At 47.9% G+C, this 22,509-nt stretch overlaps 1 long non-coding RNA gene across 1 annotated transcript; it reads left to right on the top strand.

The window, feature by feature from the left end:
* Window positions 1-8,752: 8,752 nt before the first annotated feature.
* Window positions 8,753-10,000, top strand: LOC121081766. Its single transcript, XR_005825802.1, has 3 exons — window positions 8,753-8,861; window positions 9,255-9,378; window positions 9,783-10,000. It is a non-coding gene; the product is annotated as an uncharacterized LOC121081766 (long non-coding RNA).
* The last annotated feature ends 12,509 nt before the right edge of the window (window positions 10,001-22,509 follow it).

Raw genomic sequence — 22,509 nt, 5'->3', positions numbered from 1 at the left:
TACGTCTTTCATGATGAGTGAATTTGAAGAACTGTCAATGACATAATACACTTTGTAGTGTAATTTTGTGAAAATGCTTCTCTATGGATTAAAAAAAAGATTTCACTTTATATTATTTCAAAGGTAAACCCTGAACTAATCCATCTTGGATGTGGTGTTTCTGTCTTCTAGAAATACTAAGAAATACACGAAGCTTAACTTTGTTTTTATAGGTTGAGAAGAAAAAAGCACACAAAGATGTTCAAGAGCACAGGCGGTGGCAAAACAGGAATGTCTGGATAAATTAAATACACCACCAGGCAACATCACTAATTGGCAAATGAAGCAAAAGATTACTCTAAGGAAGAACGACTGTTTGAAAATGGAGAATGAAAACACTGTAGCAGAAAAAACCAAAAAGAGTTTTTCATCTGGGGAGAGCTCAAAATTGATTAAAATGCCAATGAAAGGGTAAGCTAAGGAAATAATCTCTAATTCTTATTTGTAGTGCTGCGTAAGTGTCTTAGGTTTTCTAATACTGTAGTAGTTGAAGTCGTTTCCCCAGTGGTGAAAGCCATAGTGAGTAGTCCACCGCTTCTCAAAAAGTGAAGAAAATTTCTCTTTAGAGAACATGAAGCTCACGATGGAGGTTCAATTTTATTGCCTGCTCTAAAAAAAGAAAAGGGGAAAAAAAAAAGAAAACAAACCCCACCCAGATTCCTGTGATTTACATGTTACTACTGAGGCAAAATGCCTCTTCAAAACCAGAAAGAAAAGCAGACTGGAAAAAGCAGTTACTTTTGTAGGAAATGTAGGAATGTAGAAAAAGAAGAGTAGGAACTTGGGGTTTGCTACTACTCCCTTTTCTAGGTGATTTTAGCGATCTCCGTGCGGTTGGTGTTTTCATTAAGTTAATATGCCCTTTGTCGGGAGAAGATGATATTACCAAAGCAGTCTCAAAAGTCTAAAGAAGGCACACGTATTTTTATGTAAACCTAAGCAGGAGTTTTTTCCCGTCTGTCCTTCAAAGGAATCTCTGCTCTAGATGCTTTCTGTACCGTGGCTATTTGGATATAGTCCAGCTTAACCTGGATCTAGCTCAGATTCCATGTCTCCCCCTCACTACTCCTAGGGGCAGGTTTTTTAAGCACTTGGGTATCTTCCATGATCTTTGCAGTCAAGTCTGTGGTTTTATCATAGATATTTGTCGTCTCGGTTGTTTCTGGACATCATCTTAAGTATGTCTGTTTCACAGAAATACTTTTTGCAAACCTACTCACTCGGTGATTTTTTTCTTTCTTTCTGTGTAATGCAGTAAAATTGCCCTGAATGCCAAAGGTGCAAAGGAAAGTAAAAGAAGACAGCCTTCAAAGCAGAAGGCTCATCAGCAGATGAGCTCTTCCAGTGGCAATCATGGTCAAGTACCGGACGATAGCACGTCCAGTGAAACGTCTCGGGATGAAGGTATGCATGCATATAAGGAACGCTGAAAATAAAACTTCCTGATCAAAATTGACCTGAGAGCTGGAGGCAAGTTTGGGGTTTTGTTGTCTTTTGGGTTTTCTGGCAAATCTGATGCATATGAAGATTCTTAGTCTTTCGTGTGACCACACTACCTGATGCGCTTTGTGTTGACAAACACTTCTTTTTTGTTCAGAGTGCCTTGAACATGCTGGCCAAGTCAGCAATGAGGTCGCGTGCACAAATTCTGATTAATTACATGAGTGTGTGCACAGGCATAGAAGTATTACATTACGTGTGTTTAAAAAGGGTGAGGAGAGACTTACAGAAAAGCAAAATTCCTCTTTCACTGCAGGTATCTCAGGATTTTTTGCCCTGCTCCCCGCTCCACCTTTTCTCTTGCAGCTGTGTACCCTCCTGACTTCTTGCCCACCCTGAACTGACCTGTGTGGGTTGTGGCAAAGTGAGAAGGAGAAGTTGTTGACACTGTTCAGCACTAGCTAAAAATCTGGTGCGTTATCAACACTGTTTTGGTCAGAAATCTAACACACAGCGCTGCGTGGGCTGCTGTGAAGAAAATAAACTGCATCCCAGCCAGACGCAGGACACCAGAGAATCCAAAATTACAGTTCTTTGAGCTGTAGGAGAAGGATTCTCAGTACTGAAGAGAGCTAACTAAACCCCTGGTATTAAACAGGGAATGCACGTAACCGCATAGCTACATGTCTGTAGCTGTAAGATTTCTGTCACTTTGTGTGAAGCTGAGAGAACAGTTATTGCAACTACTTGCTTAATATCTTGCGGAAAAAATAGCCTTCCAATAGACATAATGGTAGACAGTAACTGTTTCAGCCTTCAACTACATCTAAGGAAGTTGTTATACTAGATTTTAGTTTAATTCATTTCTGCAGTGAAGTTTTCAAAGCAACTGTAGTGTTATTGGTAATCAATGTAAGCATTTCAGTACTGAAAGGTATTTCTGTTTTCTAGACCTGCAGCAACAACCGGGAGTGAAAAGAACACGGTACTGTAAAACTGGTTTCTTGATAAACGGTTTCTATCAGCTTTTAATCACTTAAATGGGAACTGTGTTTCTGTCGTTGTGATAAATAACTTAGTCCCAAAATAGGATTACGATCCAAGTTTGCAATTTATTAAGCAAATAGAGGCAAGCAAACAGCGCTGGGTGCGCCGGGAGTCTCCGCTCCACCAAGACGCGCGCTGTACAAAGTTTATTTTTGGTTTATATTTCCTAAAGTAATACATATTCCTAGCTATTCCTAAGAAAGGGTCGGTTTATGTAAATGGATCCTTGGAACAGGCGTGTACTTCGTGGCGCGTGCTCTTTCTGTCTCCGAGGGTGGTCTTAACCCCTGTCTGGCGGTCGGTGGATGAAGTCAGCAGTCTTCCTCGGCTCACCCTTAGGATGACCCTAGATTTTACGCACGCGCCCTGTAAACTTCTCTTACTTAACACTGTGCTGTTAGCAGCTCAGCCTGCGTATCAGGGTGTGTAACCAGATGTCCTTTTTAAGATACAGAAATTAGGTATGTAGCCAGATGTTCTTTGCAAGATACAGGAACTATATCCATTGATCGCTCTGTTTTTCTTAAGCGTGTGGTTATACGAGGGTACGTAAGACAGAAGGTTACATTTCATCCTGCGGTCCTAGCATTGTTCTATGTCGACACGAATCAAATGAACACATTTCACACAGGGAAAGTGGCTGTGAAGAGGGAGAGCGATTTAGTGGGGCAGAAGGTTTTAGCCCAGCCGCAGGGTGGGAGCGGGCCAAACCAGGGGAAGTGATACAGGCTCCCCTGCGCCAGGCTGTGGGAAATGAAGGACCCGTTACGGTGACGGTCCCGTTTTCAATAACAGAGTTGAAGAATTGCAAAAGCAACCGCAGGAAATTACCGGGACGACCCTGAGAAGGCGGCTGGTGTTTCAGAAGAAGACCATCTGCTTGAGGATTGGAGCCCCTCTGCCCCCTTGCTCCCAGTGAGCGAGGAATGAGGGGGAGCGGAGGAGTCTCTCCCCAGAGGAGCCTCTGGTTAAAGCGGAGCTGGGAAGTGAAGAAGTTGAGCTTTGGGTAGAGCCTGGGGCTACTTCCTCTGTTCAGAAGACTTTAGAGGGGAACTAAGCAATAAGAATAGAAGCATTGCTGCTATGGCAGGGAGCCATGAAACTTGGCCATTTTTGAAACCCTTAGCAACGAGGCTGGGAAAACAGTGGGTTACTCCTCAGTTTTTATATTAGCCAAACTCTCCAAAAGCATTGTGTGGGGAGAGATCTACTCCAAAAAATTGGAAGCAGAAATCTGATTTTGAAACGAGGAAACAGAAATCTTAATTCCAGAAACTGTTTGTGTCGAGGCAGCAGCTTTGTTATGACAGGCTGTGCTGCCTTGAAAGGAGGAAGATACGCCCGGAGGTCAGAGATGCTGTGATTCCTATTGTACGAGCCGGAGAGGTTCCTGGAAAATCCCACAGGTCAAAACCTGTGAGGATTGACTTAAAGCCTGGATCATCCCCGCTGAGAATGAAACGGTATCGCCTGAAGCTGGAAGCTAGGAATGGGTCGGTAGCGATAATTCAGAAATTCTTGAAGCACAACCTGTTGGCGGGGTGTGCGTCGAAACCCAGCCCCCCTGTTTTGCCAGTGAAAAGGGCCAAGGGTCAAGATTGCCGATTGGTGCAGGCTTTAAGAGCAACGAATCACATACCTCAAGGTATTTATCCTGTAGTAGCACATCCGTACAGACATGAAACCACCCTTACAGGGGAACAGGGATGGTGTCCAGTTTTCGATGCGAAGGATGCCTTTTTCTGTGTGCCCCGGGGCACTGACAGTCAGAAGCCTTTTGCTTTTGAATGCGCAAACCCAGAGACGGGAAGGAAAATGCAATACACGTAGGCGGTTATACCACAAGGCTTTCAAAATATCCCGCCAACCTTTGGGAATCAGTTGGCAAAGCAGTTTGACATTTGGAGAACAGAAAATGATCAGGGAAGAGTTCTGCGATCATAGGATGATATTCTGGTCGCGGCAGGGACTTGGGAGCTGTGTCTTTCCCTGAGGATAAGCCTTCTAAATGTCTTGGGAATTAGTGGATATGGAATTATCGAGGAGTCACTTCCACGTTTGGGGTTTGAGGTGCTGGAAGGCCAGAGACAGTTGGGATCTGCTTGCTGCCTCGCGGAGCCTCAAACTCTCAAGGAACGACGAGGATTTCTCGGGGTGGTCGGATGGTGTGGGCTTTGGGGAGGCAATTGTGTTTTATTTGTGAAAGCTCAGTACGAGCTACTGAAAACCTCCTGCCGTGGGTCTGTTGGCGGGACAGAGGAGGGTAAAGCCACTTTCAAGCGTCTGAAAAAAAGTGAGCTCCGGTGGAGGCCCCCGCGTGGGGATTACCTGACGTGACAAAGACCTTTGCACTTCTTACGCGTGAGGGAAAAGGCATTGCCTTTGGAGTTCTGGCACATTGTTTAGGGCCTCAGGGGCGGGCTGTAGCTTACTCCTGCAGAGAGCTGGATGAGGTGAGCTCAGGATGGCCTGGATGCCTTAAAGCAGGAGCAGCACCTGTGCTGCTGATGCAGGAGGCCCCTAAGTTCACCATGGGGCAGAAGGTGACCGTCCATGTACCACCCATGGTCGTCACGGCACTAGACGAAAAAGGAGGACATTGGTTGGCCCCTAGCATAATGTTAAACTATCACGTGTCATGTGGGGAGGGGGTCCTCCCGTTTTGGGATGGGGGGTCTGTTTCTGGGCCTCCGTTTCCTTGACAGTGCAGATCTGAGGGCTGCCCTGCTGCTAAGGACTTCCATCGAGGGGGAGCTTCTGCGTGGTAACTGAGAATGACCTGCTGGAGGGTCCCCTTGGGGGGATCCTGATGTCCCAGGAGTGCTCTGCGGAGGGTCCTTCTGCTTCCAAGATGTCCCTAGGGTGTCCCTGGGGGGGTCCCTGGTGTCCCAAGGATGTCTCCAGGGATGTCCTAGTGTTCTCAGGTGTCCCTATAGGCATTTGGGTGTCCCAGTGTGTCCTGTGGGGGTCCTGGTGTCCCAGGGGGAGTTCCTAATGCCCCTACAGTTTCCCTGGATGCAGGTTGTGTGTTTCCAGGGGGGTCCTGAATGTCCCAGTGTTGTCACTGGGGTGGTCCTGGTATCCCCAGGCCATTCTAGATGTCCCGGTGTTGTGTCAGGGGGTCCTTGTGTATCACAGTGTGTCCCTGGTGGGGGTCATTAATGTCGCAGCGGTTTCCTTGGAGGGGTCCTGATGTCCCCAGTCCATTTTAGATGTCCCAGTGGTGTCTGTCAGGGGGTGCATGTGACCTAGCATGTCCTTCTGGGGGTCCTTAACGTTCTAGTGGTTAAGGTTCTAGGGGCGTCCCTGATGTCCTAATGGTGTCCCTGGGGGTGGTGGGGGTGGTGTCCTGGTGTCCCAGTGTGTCCCTGGGGCGTTGTGGGGTGTCCCTGGGGGTGGTCCTGGTGTCCCCAGGGAGGCGAGTGGGTAGTCTGTTATGTCCCGGGGCGGGGTTCCTGGGGAATTCCTAATGTCACAGGGGTGTCCCTGGAGGGGTCCTGATGTCCTAAAGGCTATTCTAATGATGTCCCAGTGGTGTCTCCCAGGATGTCCTTGTGTCGCAAGGTGTCCCTGTGGGGGTCCCTAATGTCCTTGTGGTGTCACTGGGGCAGTCGTGCTGTCCCTGATGTCCCAGGGATGTCCTTGTGTTCCCAGTATGTCCCTTGTGTGTTTCTGGCCCTGTGGGGGTCCTGGTGTCCTGGGAGGAGTCCTTAATGCCCCTGCATTGTCCCTGGGGTAGGGCTGTGTTAAAGGGGGGTCCTTAATGTCCCAGTGCTGTCCCTGGAGGGGTCCTGGTGTCCCCGGGGAAGGTGAGGGGGTGGTCCCTGATGTCCCAGGGGGCGTCCCTGGGAAATGCCTAATGTCACAGTGGTGTCCCTGGAGGGGTCCAGATATTACCAGGCCATTCTGTATATCGCCGTGGTGTCTCCCCGTGTGTTCTTGTGTCCCGGTGGGTGTCTTTAATGTCCCAGTGACATCCCTTTGGTGTCCCCCCAGAAGTCCCTAACGTCATAATATTCTCCCTGCCTGTGTCCTGGTGTCCCCAGTGTGTCCCTGGAGAGTTCCTGTTTCCCTGGGGATGTCCTCGGTGACCACAGCCTCTCCTGCCTGATCTCTGCCTGCCCTCACCCTCGCTGCACTCTGCGACCGAGACCCGCAGCCGCTGAAAAGCTCACCCTCACCCAGCCCGGTGGCCACGGCTGAGAAGGGTGAAGCGCTGCTGCTCCTGCCGCGGAGGATTCACAGCGGGCCTCTCTCGGGGCGTCCCTCAGCAGCTCTCCTGCTCTTGCTTCTTGGTCGACCAGGAGCGAAAGCGTGCCCAGATCTAGTCTGAGAAAGCATTTGGCACGTGATAGAGTTTCGCTCTTCCCTGTGGTCAGCCTTTGTGTCGTTTTCCTGGGCAGGGCTCCTGGTCACAGGACTCGGGACCTTTGCTACGGTCCAAGAGCGATTCCAAGGTGAGGACGAGGTGTACGCCGTTTGAAGACCTGTCTTCCAGCTGGACGTTGGTGAGTTATCTCTGCGGGAGCTTGCGTTCCTCACAGAGGTTATTCCTGGTGAGAAGGCAACGGCCGCCCTCCGCTTTCCCGCGCCCTGTTTGGGACTGGGGTGCACGCTGTCTGCCCTTCAGAAAGGGCGCAGAGAAATGAGGACTTCAGAATTTCTCTGGAGAGAATTCCCTCCAAAGTTAGGCGGACAGCTTGAGCTCCTCCCAAACTAACCACTCCCCAAGAGCCGTTTCCGTAAACGACCTTTTCTCTGGCATTTTGTTTCTAATTTTACATAGAAATTCAGCCCGCTCTGCCAGTGACGATGTTCCTCCTCCTTGCCGAGGATGTCAAGGTCGAGCCGCTGAGCCACAGGTGGCTGTCACGAGCCACTTCCTTCCCATGGCACGTGGTGCAGAGCTGTGTGCAAGAGACCATACTCTTGCACTCTTTCCAGCTGAGGAACAGGCAGCGCCTCGCCTTCGCCTCCAAGGACATTGGCGTTCTGTCCCTCACCGACAACGTCCTGTGCGTGCGATTCTATTGCGACTGCGTCACAGGGCTGGAGAGCAAGGGCAGCTGGATTGCGCTGCTCAACACTGCGAGTGGCTCAGGCTTTGAGGGTGATGCAGTGACTTTGGGAAGCCTCTTGAAGGGTGAGCAACCCGATGGTCGTTGGGCAGCCTGCACGTGGCAGGCCAGTCCGACAGCTTTCCACGTGCTCGCCCACGCTGAGTTCTCCATTGGAAAAGAGGTTTTATTCTGAGCTTCTGAGTTCTTGCCCCACAGAAAGACTGGCAGCGTTACTGCGCAGTCTCAGTGTTTGCCGTGCAGCTTCTCCAGAGCAGAGCAAGGGCTCGTGCTCACGGCGGAAGATTTGGAGGAGGGGTTTGGAAAAGTGGCTTCCTTTTGGAGCAGGAGACAGGTCTGCTTCCTTTGGGAGCCAAGAGCAAAGTGCCTTGGAAACCTTCTAGCAGCTCTGTGTCACTTTACAGAGGCTGTGGATGCCCGGTGCAGCTGTCTCCGGTGGAGCGACCGGCACTCGGGGGATGCAGGCTGCTCCTGCCCACGCCTTCCCCAGGGGAGTGCGTTTCCTCTGCAGCCCTCGACTGACCGAGCGGGCGGATTCCCAGCTCCTGATCAGGGGTGCGCCTTGCCGGGGCTCGGCGTTGCACGTTGAGTCTGGGAGGGGGCCTGACCTGAAGGGGCTGGTTTCTGGTTAACTTACGATGAGTTGGGGTTACACGTGTGTTCCCCTGGAGTGGCCGGGCAGCGTCACTGCGTTTCTCATGCCCAGCCTGCCCGTCCCTCCCGTCAGAGAGAGCCAGCTGCACACAGGCAGGGCTTTAAGCTACGCCGTCTGGTGTCGGGGGGAGATTGCTAACAAACCCCATGCATGGCTGCATGGCCACAAGGACAAGAGGTGCCGTGCCTCACACGAGAGTCGTGAGGATTAGTGCTGGGAAGCTGCAAGAGGAGGGTAGGGGTCACCCTTCTTCAAGCCTGCGTCATCATTTCCTGCCCAGGTTTCGCTTTAGGGTGGTCAGCAGAGCAGTGGCCAAGGCTTTGTCCGCCTGGGCCAAGAAGGCTGCAGCAAAGTCCAGGCTCAGACAGGGTACGGGAACAGGTCTCCGCTGCCCAGCTGAGGCCCTGCCCCGCGCTGGGTGACCACAGCTCCGTCAAAAGGCGCTCCCCAGGGGGCTGCTCTGCTGAGTTGCCTCCTTTGCCAGGTGCAGAGGCGCATCCTGGCAAGCTGCTGCAGAGACGGACGAAGCTTTCCCTTCCTGCACTGCCAAGTCAGGGGCCAGGCACGAGACAGAAAGACTTGGGCAAGAAGACTTCTGAGAGGTGAGACCCTGGTGGGCAGGGATGCAAGGGATGCTGCACCCGTGGAGGAGAGACATCCCCTCCGGACACTCCAGCTGCAGGGACGCGGCAAGGTCCCTGACACGTGCCGCACGGCTCTTATGTGCTTGTTTCCCCTGTTGTGGGCCCCTCGCTGGGGAAGGTGGTGGATGCTGAGTGCACCCCACGTCCCTGTGGTTCCCTTAGGCAAGAGCTGAGGTGCAGTCCTCCCCCGTCCATCTGAGGGGGCTCAGGAAAGGCTCCCCGCTGCCAGCAGAAATGGCCCCACCTCGCGTGCTGCTTCTGCCAGCCTGGGGAGCTTTGGTGCCAGGCGAAGGTGGGAGGAGAGCAAACTGCCCCGTGCTCATGCCGACTGCTCCTGGTGCCTCTTTGCAGTGCGCTCCCCCCACGTCCAGGCGGCTCCCCCAGGATGAAGGAGGCAGGCAGGCAGGAGCCGGCTTCTCCAGCCAAACCCACCTCTACACTCCCATCCTCAGACGACTGCCAGAAAGCGCTGCAGGTGCGTGCCTTGCTGTAGCTGCCGTGCTGCTGGGGACTCGGCAGAAGCCTCTTTGTGCAGAGAGCCAGCCTGAAAGGACCCCTGGACGTGCGCTCCTTGTCAGCTGTCTGTCACCTCCTTCAGCTCTTCCTTGCCCCCTGGGTTGTCACAAAACACTTTCTCCTGGCCCAGGGGCTATGGGAGATGCCCAAGTCCTTTCTCGGCTGTTCACAGTGGAGGGCTTTGCTCGCAGCTGTGTTTGCCAGGAGCCTAGAATGACCCCAGAGCCCCCGATCTGTTAGGGGCAAAGCCCTGCCAACCGACCAGCTGAGGCAAGGGGCGGCAACACGGGTCAGACCCGAAGGACACCCGTTCCAGGAGCTGGGACTTAATCCTGCCTTCTGCTGCCTTGCCATCCCCTCCAGGAGGTCTGGCAGCTGCCTGCAGAGTGGGGGCAAGTGAGGCCCAAGTGGCAAGAGCAGCTCGAGCAAGCAAAGGCAGAGTGGGCGGCGTGGGGAGCCTGGTCTGCGGGGAAGGACCGACAGCAACGCCAGGTACGGGCAGCGATTGACAGCGCTGAGAGCAGCAGCGACCCTCTCCTTCGGGGCACCCAGGGCGGCAGGTCTCCAGAGCGGGGGAGCAGGACAGACACCCGGCTGCAGGGCAGGGCTTGGCCTGCTCATGCTCGGGAGGGAGAGAGTGGCAGCAGGATGCAAGCGGCAAAATCGGCCGTGACAAGAGGCGGCACGCAGGGCTGGGTCTCCCGGCTGCCAGGTCCTGCTGCAGGCTGCTTTCAAGAGGTCCTCTGGGAAACAGCACCTGTGGTTGCCGTCTGCTTTGCTGAGAGCGTCTGCTCCTTGGCAGGCACTCTGCACTGGAGGCACTCGGACTCCCCAGCCTCCAGCCCAGCCCAGGAGAGAGGCAGTCCAGGAGAGGTGGAGAAAGGCTCCAACCCCTCTCCCAGCCCAGCAGAAGACAGCAGCAACCTCTAGGCCTGGGGGAAACCTGCATTAGGGCGGAAATAGGCATTTCCTCCTCCCCTTAAGCTTTGAGTGTGGTTCTGTAGAAGGAAGAGAGTTGCCTTATTGCCCCAGGATGGGGTAGGGGAGCCCCGGAGGCAGCGGTGCCTGAGCCTGGGACAGGGTTCTCCAGCCTGGAGGCCAAAGCTGTTGGTGGGACTCTTCCCTCCAGCCTCCCGCCTGGTCTCTGCAGGGGGCAGGGGACCCGTGCTGGGGCAGCAAACACTGCTGTAAAGCCTAAAGGTGTCCCCAGGGGCTGCTCCCAGCTCTGCCTGGGAGCTGCTGCTGTCAGATTCGCCCACTAGCAAGCAGTTCCTGGTGCAGGAGTGACAACTGCAGGGAGGAGAACAAGTCTGGGTGCCTAATACCAAGGTCTCCAACATCAGCTGAGCAGCGTTTATTTTAGTGGGGTTTTTTGCTCTTCCCCAGCAGTTTCCATTGTGCCCCAAAGCCACTTTCTGTCAGAAAAGGTGCAGGCACGTGCGTGAGACACGGGTGTTTCTCTGTGTTGTAACTGGGAACGAAGGCGGCTTTTCTTGATCCCAGGAGTCACTGTGGGCCATGGCCGGAGCAGTGCGCTCCCCAGGCAGCTCTGGGAGCCCAGCGGCAACTCCCTGTGGGGCCGAGTGCTGCCCTGGGGGCTGGCAGGGGAGCCGGCACAGGGGCTTTTCCAGCTGGGACACGGGGGCACGGGCGAAGGGCCACAAGTCACGCAGCCTCTCTCCTCGCCTTCTCTTGCAGACGGACAGCCCAGCATGCAGGGTGGCAGTGCCCTCCGTCAGGGTGAGGCGCGAGGAGACGGCCCGTCGGCCAGCAAGGCAGGCAGCAGCACCACAGAAGGTGCACGCAGCTCGGGCGCCAGGAGCTGCCAGCACTTGCTGCAAGCTCCCGCCTCTGCCAGCAGCAGCCTCTGCAGCTTCTGCCCAGGGCAGGGGAAAGGCCAGCAGCACTGCCACCAGCAGACGCCGACAGCTTGTCCCATCTACTCGGGGCATCCCTGGTGAGCAGGGGAAAGCCACCAGTGTGCAGAGCAGGAGGCATGCCCCACACAGCCCTGCAGCCAGTGCCGCAGCTGGGAAGGAGGCAAAGGGGAGGTACCTTTTGAGGAAGGACCTGGACAAGGTTTTCACTGGGAGCCAGCGACCCAGCCAGCAGACAGCGGCACAGTGGCCTCGGGAACACAGGCTGGGTGCGACCAAGATGGCAGGATCAGAGGAGGTCCGGGTGGCCCACAGTGGCAAGGCTCCTGCAGGTCAGCACGTGCCTGATCCTCATGCACGTAAAAGCACTGGTGCTGCTGGCAGGGTTTCTGTGCCAGCTTCCCTGGGCAGGCGGGATGTGGCTTCAGGGCACCAGGGACAAGCGGCAGAGCGCGATCTCAAAACACAGGTGACGCTCGCCAAAAACAAGTGCAAAGGCAAATCGCTGCGGGAGCACCACAAGGCTCTTCAGGAGCATGTGGCCATCCCGTCAGTGAAGACGGAGGATCAGAAAGCCCAGCACAGCAGGACAGGCAGTCATGCAAGCGCAGCGGCTCGTGTCCCCAAGAAGAACTGGGCAAGGGCAGCAAGGCCACGGAACAGGCCAGGGTCCCTGCCAAAGGAAAAAGACTGGGGAGAAGACGGAGGCAATGAGCTGCCCCAAGAAGAGGGCATCACCGTTCACAGCATCTGGGTCAAGCCCTCATTTGTGGAGCTCTTCCAGGACCCCCACGCTGGTCCCCAGGATGGGCCCTGCTGGCTGAGCAGTGTAGGCAGAGGGGCAGCAGCAGACACAGCTGGCAACCTACAGAGTATTTCAGCTATGCAAGGGGAACCTGTGGATGCTGAGCCAGCAGCTGCTGCCCTGGCCACACCTTCTGAGGAAGAGGGGCACTGTGCACCTCTAACTCTCATAGGAAAAGAAGTGGCAAAGGCACAGGAATCTCCTCTCCTCAGTGAGCAGCCCACAGCAGCCCAGGCAGAGAGCCAGGCGGCTGCTCCACACAGCCCCGCAGCCTGCGCCGCACCTCTGCAGGACACAGACCAGTGGGACGTGAGTGAGATCCTGCACAAGGCTGTGACTGCGATTCAGGGACCCAACAGGCAGCTGGTAGAACAGCGGGACCCAGCACAAAGCATGCATGTGGTGACTGCAGCAACAACACCTGCAGCATCTCAGGACAGTGAGTCTTCCTTGCCTGGAGAGCATCAGAGAGAGCCCAACTCGGCCACTCTAGTGCCAGAAGAATGTGAGGATGGAGAACACGTGGCTTCTGCCATGTCTGGAGACCATCGCGGAGAGGCCAGCACAGCCATTTTCTCCCCAGCAGCGCACGAGGAAGATCTGGCTTCATTGCTGCCTCAGATCTCTCTGGATGATGCTGCCGCACCCCACCTTGACCGAGCAGGGGAAGATGAAACAGATTCCACGTGGTCTCCCTTGTCCTGGGACTCTTGGCACCAGGTGAGCCTGGAGCGCATGTCCGGCACGGACCATCACAAGGTGCTGTAGGCACGTAGAGTGTCCAGGGTGTGTGCGGGAGGGAGATGGCTGGTGCTGTCCGTGTCAGCCCGCTTGTTGTCGATTTGTTAAAGAGTTGAGATCAATTGATTTTATTGGTTTGATTATCTGATTTTATAGAGTTATTTTATAGAATAGAAATATAGGAGGATAAGAAATATTTTTAATGAAACTTATAGTTGCATAGTAAAAGTAGTTGTGAGACCCTTTGTACATTTTGTACCAAGGCTAGAAGAAGGGCCTGGAACTATTGTTAAAACTTAGGTAATAACTCTAGGGTTGAAAGGTTCCTTTGTACTTAACCAGTCTTCTGTATGCAGAGGTGTATTGAAATGTTAGAATATGAGATTAATGGGAACTGGGGAGAGTTGACTGGAACAGCTTGTAGGTGCCTGCCAAGAAACTGTGAACTTCAGTAAAAGGTAATTCCGGCAGGGGGAGATCGCGACCACCGACTCATACACCACCTACCCAAACCGTACCCCAGACCCATTTCTAGACCTTTCTACGCTTTACTGTGCAGAATCGGATATGGGAGGAGAATATGTTAATGATTTCTGGGAAATGTTATGATTATGCATGAATAATTAATGAATATGTATGAATAAGTTCTATATATGGAATCTGTTTTTGGGACCTGGCGTGCGTTGATCGCGAGAGGACTCGCTCACGCACCCGGCCGTCAATAAAGAAGTGTCTGCTTATCTACATCACATTGGTGTCGATAAGTTCTTCATTCCGAGATTTCGGTAACAGTTTTGGCGACCCAGATGGGACCTCGCTGAAGGAGACCGGAGGAGTCGGGGACCTGATCGGTTCCAGCCGGCACCGAGGATTTCTCGGGGATACCCATCGATCCCCGATCCGTAAGGCTCTTCGCGACGTTCCCTGGATATTTGGTAAGACACTTCTTTTTTTTAATTGTAGTAAGTGGGTGAGAGTCCCACTAAAGTAAGTAAGTAAGTGCACTAGAGAAAGTGGGGGGGAGTCCCACTATAATAAGTGTATGGTAAGGAGTGGGTTAGAGTTCCACCAGTGGGTTAGAGTCCCACTGAGTAAGTCTACCTGTCAGACGCAGTGAAAGACCTGCGCAGGGTAGGACTAGGAGTCTGCCTGTCAGACGCGGCGAAAGCTGCGCAGGGTTGGACTAAAAGGATCCTTGTGGAAGTGGAAGCCTAGGCGTCTGCCCGTAAGACATAAGCAAAAGCTATTGCAGGGTTGGACAAAAGTGTAGACAAGAGAAACTATATGCTATAGTGTTCTCTAAGGTAGTGCCTCTAACAAAAAATTAGAAGAAGTTTTTGTGTTTGTGGTTTTGTGTTTGTGTATTAAGAAGAAAATTAAGAGGTATAATATTGTGTTATATGTTTGTTTAAAGTAACTGTTGGAAAGTGTGAGTGTGGCTGTAAGGGTGAGACGTGTAATTGAGAACGAAAGCGAGTGTGGAGTGTGGATCCGCGGATCGGAGTGACAGAGTTGAATAATTGTGTATTGTACTGTGAGTAATTACACCATGGCAACTAAGTTAACTCAGTTGTTTAAAAGTAAAAGCATGGGTAATCTTGTTGTAAATGACAAAATCCTGAAAAATTCTCCATTAGGATGTTTGTTGACACACTGGGGAGATTTGTATGAGGATTTGTCGAAAAGCCAGATGATTGAGTATTGTAATAATTTGAGTATTGTAATAATTGGTGGTCTTTGTATATATTGGATGATCAGGAAAAGTGGCCCATGAAGGGGACACTGAATTATAACACTATTTTGCAGTTAATGCTGTATTGTAAAAGAGAAGGTAAATGGAATAAAATGTCAGATGTGGATTTTTTTTTTATTTAAGACAAAGAAAGGATTGGCAGGATGAATGTAAGCTAACTATTAGAGATAATTTTGTAATGGCTATAACTTCTGATAATAAGAAAGTGGAAAAAAAATGTTGTTTAAATTGTAAGGTTGGGAGTGGATATAGGAGCGACATTTTTTTATTAAATATCTGTAAAGGAAAAACTGGAACAAAACCAGGCCATTTTTGTAACACCTGGATTTGAAATTTGGAAATAAGATAATTATATATGAATTTTTGTATGTACCAGAATGTCTGATACCCTTTTTAGGAAGAGATTTGTTATCTAAATTAAATGCACAAATTGTTTTTGACGAAGGAGAACTTTTCTTGAAAATATCTGAGTCAAAAACAGGAGAAATCTTGATGATATAAGAAAAAGTAAAACAAGAAATTCCACCGGAGGTGGATTTGGCTGTGATCCCTACTGTATGGGAGACAGATATTCCTGGCAAATCGAAACTAGCAGAACCGGTTAAAATAGATTTGAAGGAAGGCGCAGGAACAGTGAGAATTAAACAATATCCAATCAAACTGGAAGTGAGACAGGAATTGAAGAAATTGATTGATAAATTTTTGGAGTATAAAATTTTAGAAGAATGTGAATCTGAGTATAATACTCCTATTTTACCAGTCAGAAAACCTTCGGGTGAGTATAGACTGGTGCAAGACTTGAGAGCAGTAAATCAAATAGTTAAGGATATTTATCCTGTGGTAGCAAACCCTTATACACTGTTAACAGCGTTAAGGGAGACTTATCAGTGGTTTACAGTGCTTGATTTAAAAGCTGCTTTCTTTTGTATACCTTTGGAAAAGGAAACCAGAAAACTGTTTGCTTTTGAATGGGAAAATCCTCAAACCGGGCGAAAGATGCAGTTGACATGGACTAGATTACCCCAAGGATTTAAAAACAGTCCAACTATTTTTGGAAATCAATTAGCTAAAGAACTTGAAATCTGGAAACAGGACAAACCAAGACCTGGACATTTACTATTACAATATGTGGATGACATATTGATTGTTGCAGAAGAAAGATTTACCTGTATACAGGTGACTATTGATCTCTTGAATTTCCTGGGACTAAATGGGTACAAGGTATCCAGGAAGAAAGCCCAGATAGCCTGCCAGACTGTGATATATCTGGGCTTTGAGATTTCAAAAGGACAACGGCAATTAGGAAAAGATCGCAAAGAAGCTATTTGTGGTATACCTGAGCCGAGAAATATTCATGAACTCAGAGCATTTTTGGGAATGACTGGGTGTTGTCGCCTTTGGATCATGAACTATGGGCTAATAGCTAAACCACTCTACGAGGCCCAGAAGAATTCCCCCTTAGTATGGGGCCCACAACAACTAAAGGCTTTTGTAGAATTGAAACGTGCCTTAATGTCTGCACCTGCCTTGGGACTGCCGGATCTAACCAAAGATTTCCAGTTGTTTGTTCATGAAAGGCAACACCTGGCACTGGGAGTACTAACCCAGAAGATGGGAAGCTGGAAACGACCAGTCGGATACTTCTCTAAACAACTGGACACAGTGAGTAAAGGGTGGCCAAACTGCCTTCGAGCAGTGACCGCAACAGTGATGCTCATACAAGAAGCTCGGAAATTGACTTTGGGAAGAACAATAACAGTCTATGTCCCACACATGGTGATAACTGTCCTAGAACAGAAGGGGGGACATTGGCTGTCCCCCAGCCGAATGATGAAGTACCAGGTGGTATTGACTGAACAAGATGATGTGATTCTAAAAACGACTAACCTGGTAAATCCTGCAGTATTTTTAAGTTCCATACAGGAAAAAGGACGACTGGAACATGATTGCTTGGCTGCCATCGAGTATGTTTATTCCAGTCGTGAAGATCTGAAGGATGTGCCATTGGAGAGACCAGATTGGGAACTGTATACTGATGGAAGCAGTTTTATGGAACAAGGAGTCCGATACGCCGGATATGCGGTAACAACAGAGACTACAGTTATAGAAGCAGGAGCATCGGCGAGTACCTCATCAGCCCAAAAGGCAGAACTCATCGCCTTAATTCGAGCCTTAGAATTAAGCAAAGACAAGAGAGTAAATATCTGGACTGATTCTGAATATGCCCTTGGGGTAGTGCATGTCCATGGAGCTTTGTGGAAAGAGAGGGGGTTATTGTCCTCTCAAGGATCAAACATTAAGCATCAAACAGAAATTTTACAATTATTGCAAGCAGTTCAAAAACCAGATCAAGTAGCAATCATGCACTGTAAAGCACATCAGATTGGAAATACAAAAATAATAATTGGAAATAATTTAGCTGATAAAACAGCAAAGAAGGTAGCAAAGAGACAAACATCGCAAATGGCAATAATTCCTTCTAAAACAGTAACCCTTCCTAGGGAAAAACTGAGATATTTAGAGGAAGATGACAAATTGGGTCAGTTATTAAGTGCTAAGAAAAACTTAGCTGGATGGTGGAAAACTCCTAATGGACAAGTAGTAATTCCCCCTCTTTTAATGAGAGAGATAATTCAAGTAAAACACCAAGAATGTCATTGGGGGGCAGAAGCTTTAGTAACATCTTTACGAAAACAAGTGGTATCAGTTAAAATGTTGGGAATAGCTAAAATGATAACTGCAAAGTGTGAGGTATGTTTGAAAAATAATCCAATGATTAAGAAAAAGGTTCAAATGGGTAGACTGAAATTTGGTGTAGAACCTGGAGATTATTGGCAAGTAGATTTTTTAGAATTACCCAGACAAAATGGGTATCGGTACATTGTGGTAGGGGTTGTTACTTTTACAGGATGGCCAGAAGCCCTTCCCTGTCGCATTACACAAGCAAAAGAAGTGGTGAAGTGGTTATTACAGGAAATAATTCCGAGATTTGGAGTTCCTATTGGAATTTCTTCTGACAGAGGTCCACACTTTGTGGCTGAAGTAGTACAAAGTGTTAGCGAAGCATTGGGTATTAATTGGGATTTACATTCATCTTGGAGGCCACAATCTAGTGGGAAAGTGGAAAGAATGAATCAAACTTTGAAACGACAAATAAGCAAGATTTGTCAAGAAACCAGTTTAAAGTGGCCTCAGGCACTTCCATTGGCATTATTATGCATCAGGGTACAGCCAAAGAGTGGAACCTCAGTCAGTCCTTACGAATTGTTAAATGGAAAACCATATGAATCTCCAGAACCAAATCCAAACATATATGTAAAAGGAAAACAAGATGTGTATAACTATTTGGTTTTTTTTAAAGGAAAATTTTGGCTGTGATTTGGAGTGTAGTAATTTGGAATAGACCTTTACCCCTGAAAAATTCAGTGCATGATTTTCAACTAGGAGACTATGTTTATGTGAAGACTTGGACCTCTGAACCTTTGCAGGAGCGCTGGAGAGGACCTTTCCAGATACTGCTAACCACTTTTACAGCTATCAAAATTGCAGAATCGGATGCTTGGATACATTATACTCGAGTGAAGAAAGCACCGTGAAGAAAGCATCTACTCCGTGGAAGATTGTGAAACGTGACCCAGAGACTTAAAAATTGACTTTGAAACATGTCTAATTTTTTATATCAGGTTATGATTGGTTTTTGGATTTTTTTGGTTGGTAATGTTGGTGGGATCATGGGCTGGCTTGGTGGACAGGAACAAAAGACAAATAGAAACAGAACAAGTGATTGACATTCCCAAACAAATGGCAGAGGAAAATTTGTTGGTAGGATTGATTAAAGAATTTGCCAATTTATAAAATGTCACGCAGATCACTGCTTGTTTGCCAATACCGAGGGCAGTAGGTGAATCTATTCCATGCGGAATTTTAACTATGAATTTGACTAACCTGGAACATAAAAATGAAACGAATTATTGTGAACAGAGGCCAGTGACTCAATGGTATGAGCAAGTGAAAGTCACTAGAAAACAGTGGAAAACTCCAGGTAGTCTGTCGGATTGTGAAAAATTGTTAAATCATGTTTTTACCAAAATAGGGAGATTTAAGACTGTGGGATGGTGTTCTTATGATGAACAACTTAAAACCAATGTGAGCAGAAGTATCATGAAATGGAAGTGTAATAAAACTGGCCAAGGTACCCAATTAGTAGAACAATGGGACTCTATATGGTCTATGTCCATATTTTCCCATTTTCAGTATATGGCAAGAACTTTTTGGTGTTTTACCTGGGATGGAAAAGTTTTTTTCAGTATTACCCTGGGTCAACGATAGGTCAACTTCATTGAGAGAAAAGGAAGATAAAATAGTGCCATGGTGGAAATGTGAAAAACTGTATGATTGCAGTAATGCAGATTTAGTAATTCAAAGAATTTTTTTCTTAAGACACTGTTTTAAAATATGGTTGTTTTTGTCGAGGTCTTAAGAACACTCTCAATTTAATCAGCACTTTTACAGTTAGGAAAGGAACTTTGTTTAGTTATAGTAAAACTATTATTTGAAGTTTTGGGCATTTAATTTGGGCATTGAGTGATGGAACCTGGACAACTCATTTACCATTAGATGGTAAGGTGAAACAAATTACCTTAGGCATGCCAACATTGTGTCCGATTTGGAAGAAATCACCATTTAGAGGATCCCTAGAAAATTTAGAACTAAAACGAACAAAGAGATCTGAGACAAATTATGATAATTGGAATGAACCCTCTACAGGAGTGAAAATTGGTTGGGCACTTGAATCACTTTTAAATCCTATAGCATCATATAGGAACAGAGCATGGCTTTATAAGTTAACTGGTCAAGTGGAAAAACTAGCAAACGTTACTAAAAAGGGGTTTAAGGAATTGAACATGCAATTACAAGCGACTTCCAGAATGACTTTATAAAATAGAATGGCACTAGATATGCTCCTACTTAAAGAACATGGAGTGTGTGGATATCTCAAGGATAAACTGGACCATTGTTGTATCCACATTCTAAATGTCACTCAGGATGTGGAACATGATCTGGACCTATTGGGAAAAACTGAAAAAGAAACTGAAAATATTCAAAAGGATATGTCAGAAGATTGGCTTGGAAAATTTTTTAATAAATTAGGATGGAACTTGAGCTCTTGGATACAATCCATAATCAAAACTTTGTTTTTGTTATTGATTGTCTTTTTGATGATCATGTTAGTATATGTATGTTTGAAAAAACAGTTTATCAGTAGGATTGCTGTCAATCGTATGATTATGAGAAAAGTGTCTACTAGTCCACCAAGATACAGCCCACCACCACCAAAATATGTTGAAACAAATGACATGTAAATAGTGTGAAAGTATTGAAATAATGATTTTCAACACTTTCAAAGGGGGGAAATGTTGTCGATTTGTTAAAGAGTTGAGATCAATTGATTTTATTGGTTTGATTATCTGATTTTATAGAGTTATTTTATAGAATAGAAATATAGGAGGATAAATATTTTTAATGAAACTTATAGTTGCATAGTAAAAGTAGTTGTGAGACCCTTTGTACATTTTGTACCAAGGCTAGAAGAAGGGCCTGGAACTATTGTTAAAACTTAGGTAATAACTCTAGGGTTGAAAGGTTCCTTTGTACTTAACCAGTCTTCTGTATGCAGAGGTGTATTGAAATGTTAGAATATGAGATTAATGGGAACTGGGGAGAGTTAACTGGAACAGCTTGTAGGTGCCTGCCAAGAAACTGTGAACTTTAGTAAAAGGTAATTCCGGCAGGGGGAGATCGCGACCACCGACTCATATACCACCTACCCAAATCGTACCCTAGACCCATTTCTAGACCTTTCTACGCTTTACTGCGCAGAATCGGATATGGGAGGAGAATATGTTAATGATTTCTGGGAAATGTTATGATTATGCATGAATAATTAATGAATATGTATGAATAAGTTCTATATATGGAATCTGTTTTTGGGACCTGGCGTGCGTTGATCGCGAGAGGACTCGCTCACGCACCCGGCCGTCAATAAAGAAGTGTCTGCTTATCTACATCACATTGGTGTCGATAAGTTCTTCATTCCGAGATTTCGGTAACACGCTGACATCCCCTCCATCTCCTGCCTGTGCTCTTCTTCTCCCCATGCAAGTGGCCTCCCAGCACAGAGGTGATGCACAGCCCTCCTCTGGCTGCAGGGACCATAAACCTAACCAACCCGACACACGGCACTGCGTAGTCTACCACTAAAGCATGTCCCTAAGCGCCTGTCTTTCCCCGGTAGCCAATAACGGATGCTTACATCTCCTTTGGCTGTTAATGTTTTTATAGGATGCGCCAGGGTTCATGTCTGAGGAGGACAATTGGGAAGATGACGATGATAGAGAGGTGTAACACATGCTGTAACACAACTGTAACAAATTATTTTTTTTTTTACTGAAGTTTAACAAATAAGTTGGTTTCGTATTCACTAAAATTCCACCTCATACCCATTCCCTGCCCTAAAGGGGCCGTTACAGGTCCTGTTGTACTGCAAATGCTGCAGCAATTGGGGTGACATTGTCAGGTCCTTCTGCTCAATTGTCAGCAACAGCAACCCCCTCCTCACCATCAGAAGGATTCGGGGCAGGAGATGCTGTGCCTGCTCTGCAGGTTACACAAGCCTGCCTCTGCAACAGCAGTTCTGTTTTAACTCTTTCTTACCCTGAATGCGAGTCTGCTACTTGTTGCTTTAAGTCTGTGTTCTTATTTATCGTGCCTTTGCAGGCAAACAGAAAACATCCTGCCATGCATCCCAGCATGATTCAATCGCACCTTCGAGGGGGTACGGGGGTTTGTACAAACTCATCCCAATACTTTAACACTTTCACAAGGTCTTTGATTCTCCACCCACCCCCGCCTCAGGTTTTACATACATCAGTACAAGTTTTTATCTTACAACGTGTTTCATTCTGGTTGCTCCACAGAAGGAACCGCAACCTGAGCTTTTTAACACAAAAATTTCAACAAGAACATCTTTCTAGTTTAGGTCTCAGGTTTTTTCCCATCCTTTTCTAGAGCCATAATCAAAGATCAGGTGATGTTAATCCCACACTCTTTCTAGTGCTAGTACCATAGGATCCCGAGGGGGTACTAATCTACAGTCCTTTTGCCACTCAGGTTTGTCCTGGAGGACGAAGAACATGTCTGCATATGATACTTCGTCTCATTTTCTCCTGCAATTAATGTTTCTGAGGAGAGAGGAGTGTTATAATCTAACGTTTCTCCTTCCTGAGGCCATTTCGCATCACTCCCCAATTTATACAAAGGCCACCACTGATTACAATATTTAATCAATTTCCTTCTATTTTCGGTGCCACCCTGTCCTACAATATCCCTCCAATGTTTTAATATACAACCCAAGGGTGATTTTTCACAGGGCCTACTCCTTCCATTTCCTATTTTGCAATTTTAATTACTTTGTTTTTCTCCGGCCGCCTTAGCCACCCAAGGTCAGAAACGCGGATAGAGCTCCTTACTCGTATTGCACTCAAACGCATGTCTCAAGCACTCTTGCACTCACACTCAGTCAAAATAATTAAGCTATACACGGAAAATCAAAATGCGCATCTCAATCACACCATTCACACTCTCCGGGCAGCCCGCAGTCACACAAGCAGTATGTTATATGGTACTGTGCACTTATGTACAACTTTTAGGAACACTGACAGTTCACAAAGTATGCATTTCAATGAACAATTGCCAAAAAACAAACAACAAACCAAATTTTTCCTGGTCTTAAGCAGAGTGTTAAGTTTTCCGCTATTTGCCACGAATTACCAGAATATTATTATTTTTCAACATACATTTCATAACTCCAAGTTTTGAACATGTAACAAGACAACACATAGAACAAACAAGACA

Source organism: Falco naumanni (genome assembly GCF_017639655.2).
Source record: "Falco naumanni isolate bFalNau1 chromosome 3 unlocalized genomic scaffold, bFalNau1.pat SUPER_3_unloc_1, whole genome shotgun sequence".
Classification (NCBI taxonomy): Eukaryota; Metazoa; Chordata; class Aves; order Falconiformes; family Falconidae; genus Falco; species Falco naumanni.
Note: the sequence above shows the minus strand (reverse complement) of the source record. Positions and strands in the feature narration are given on the sequence as shown.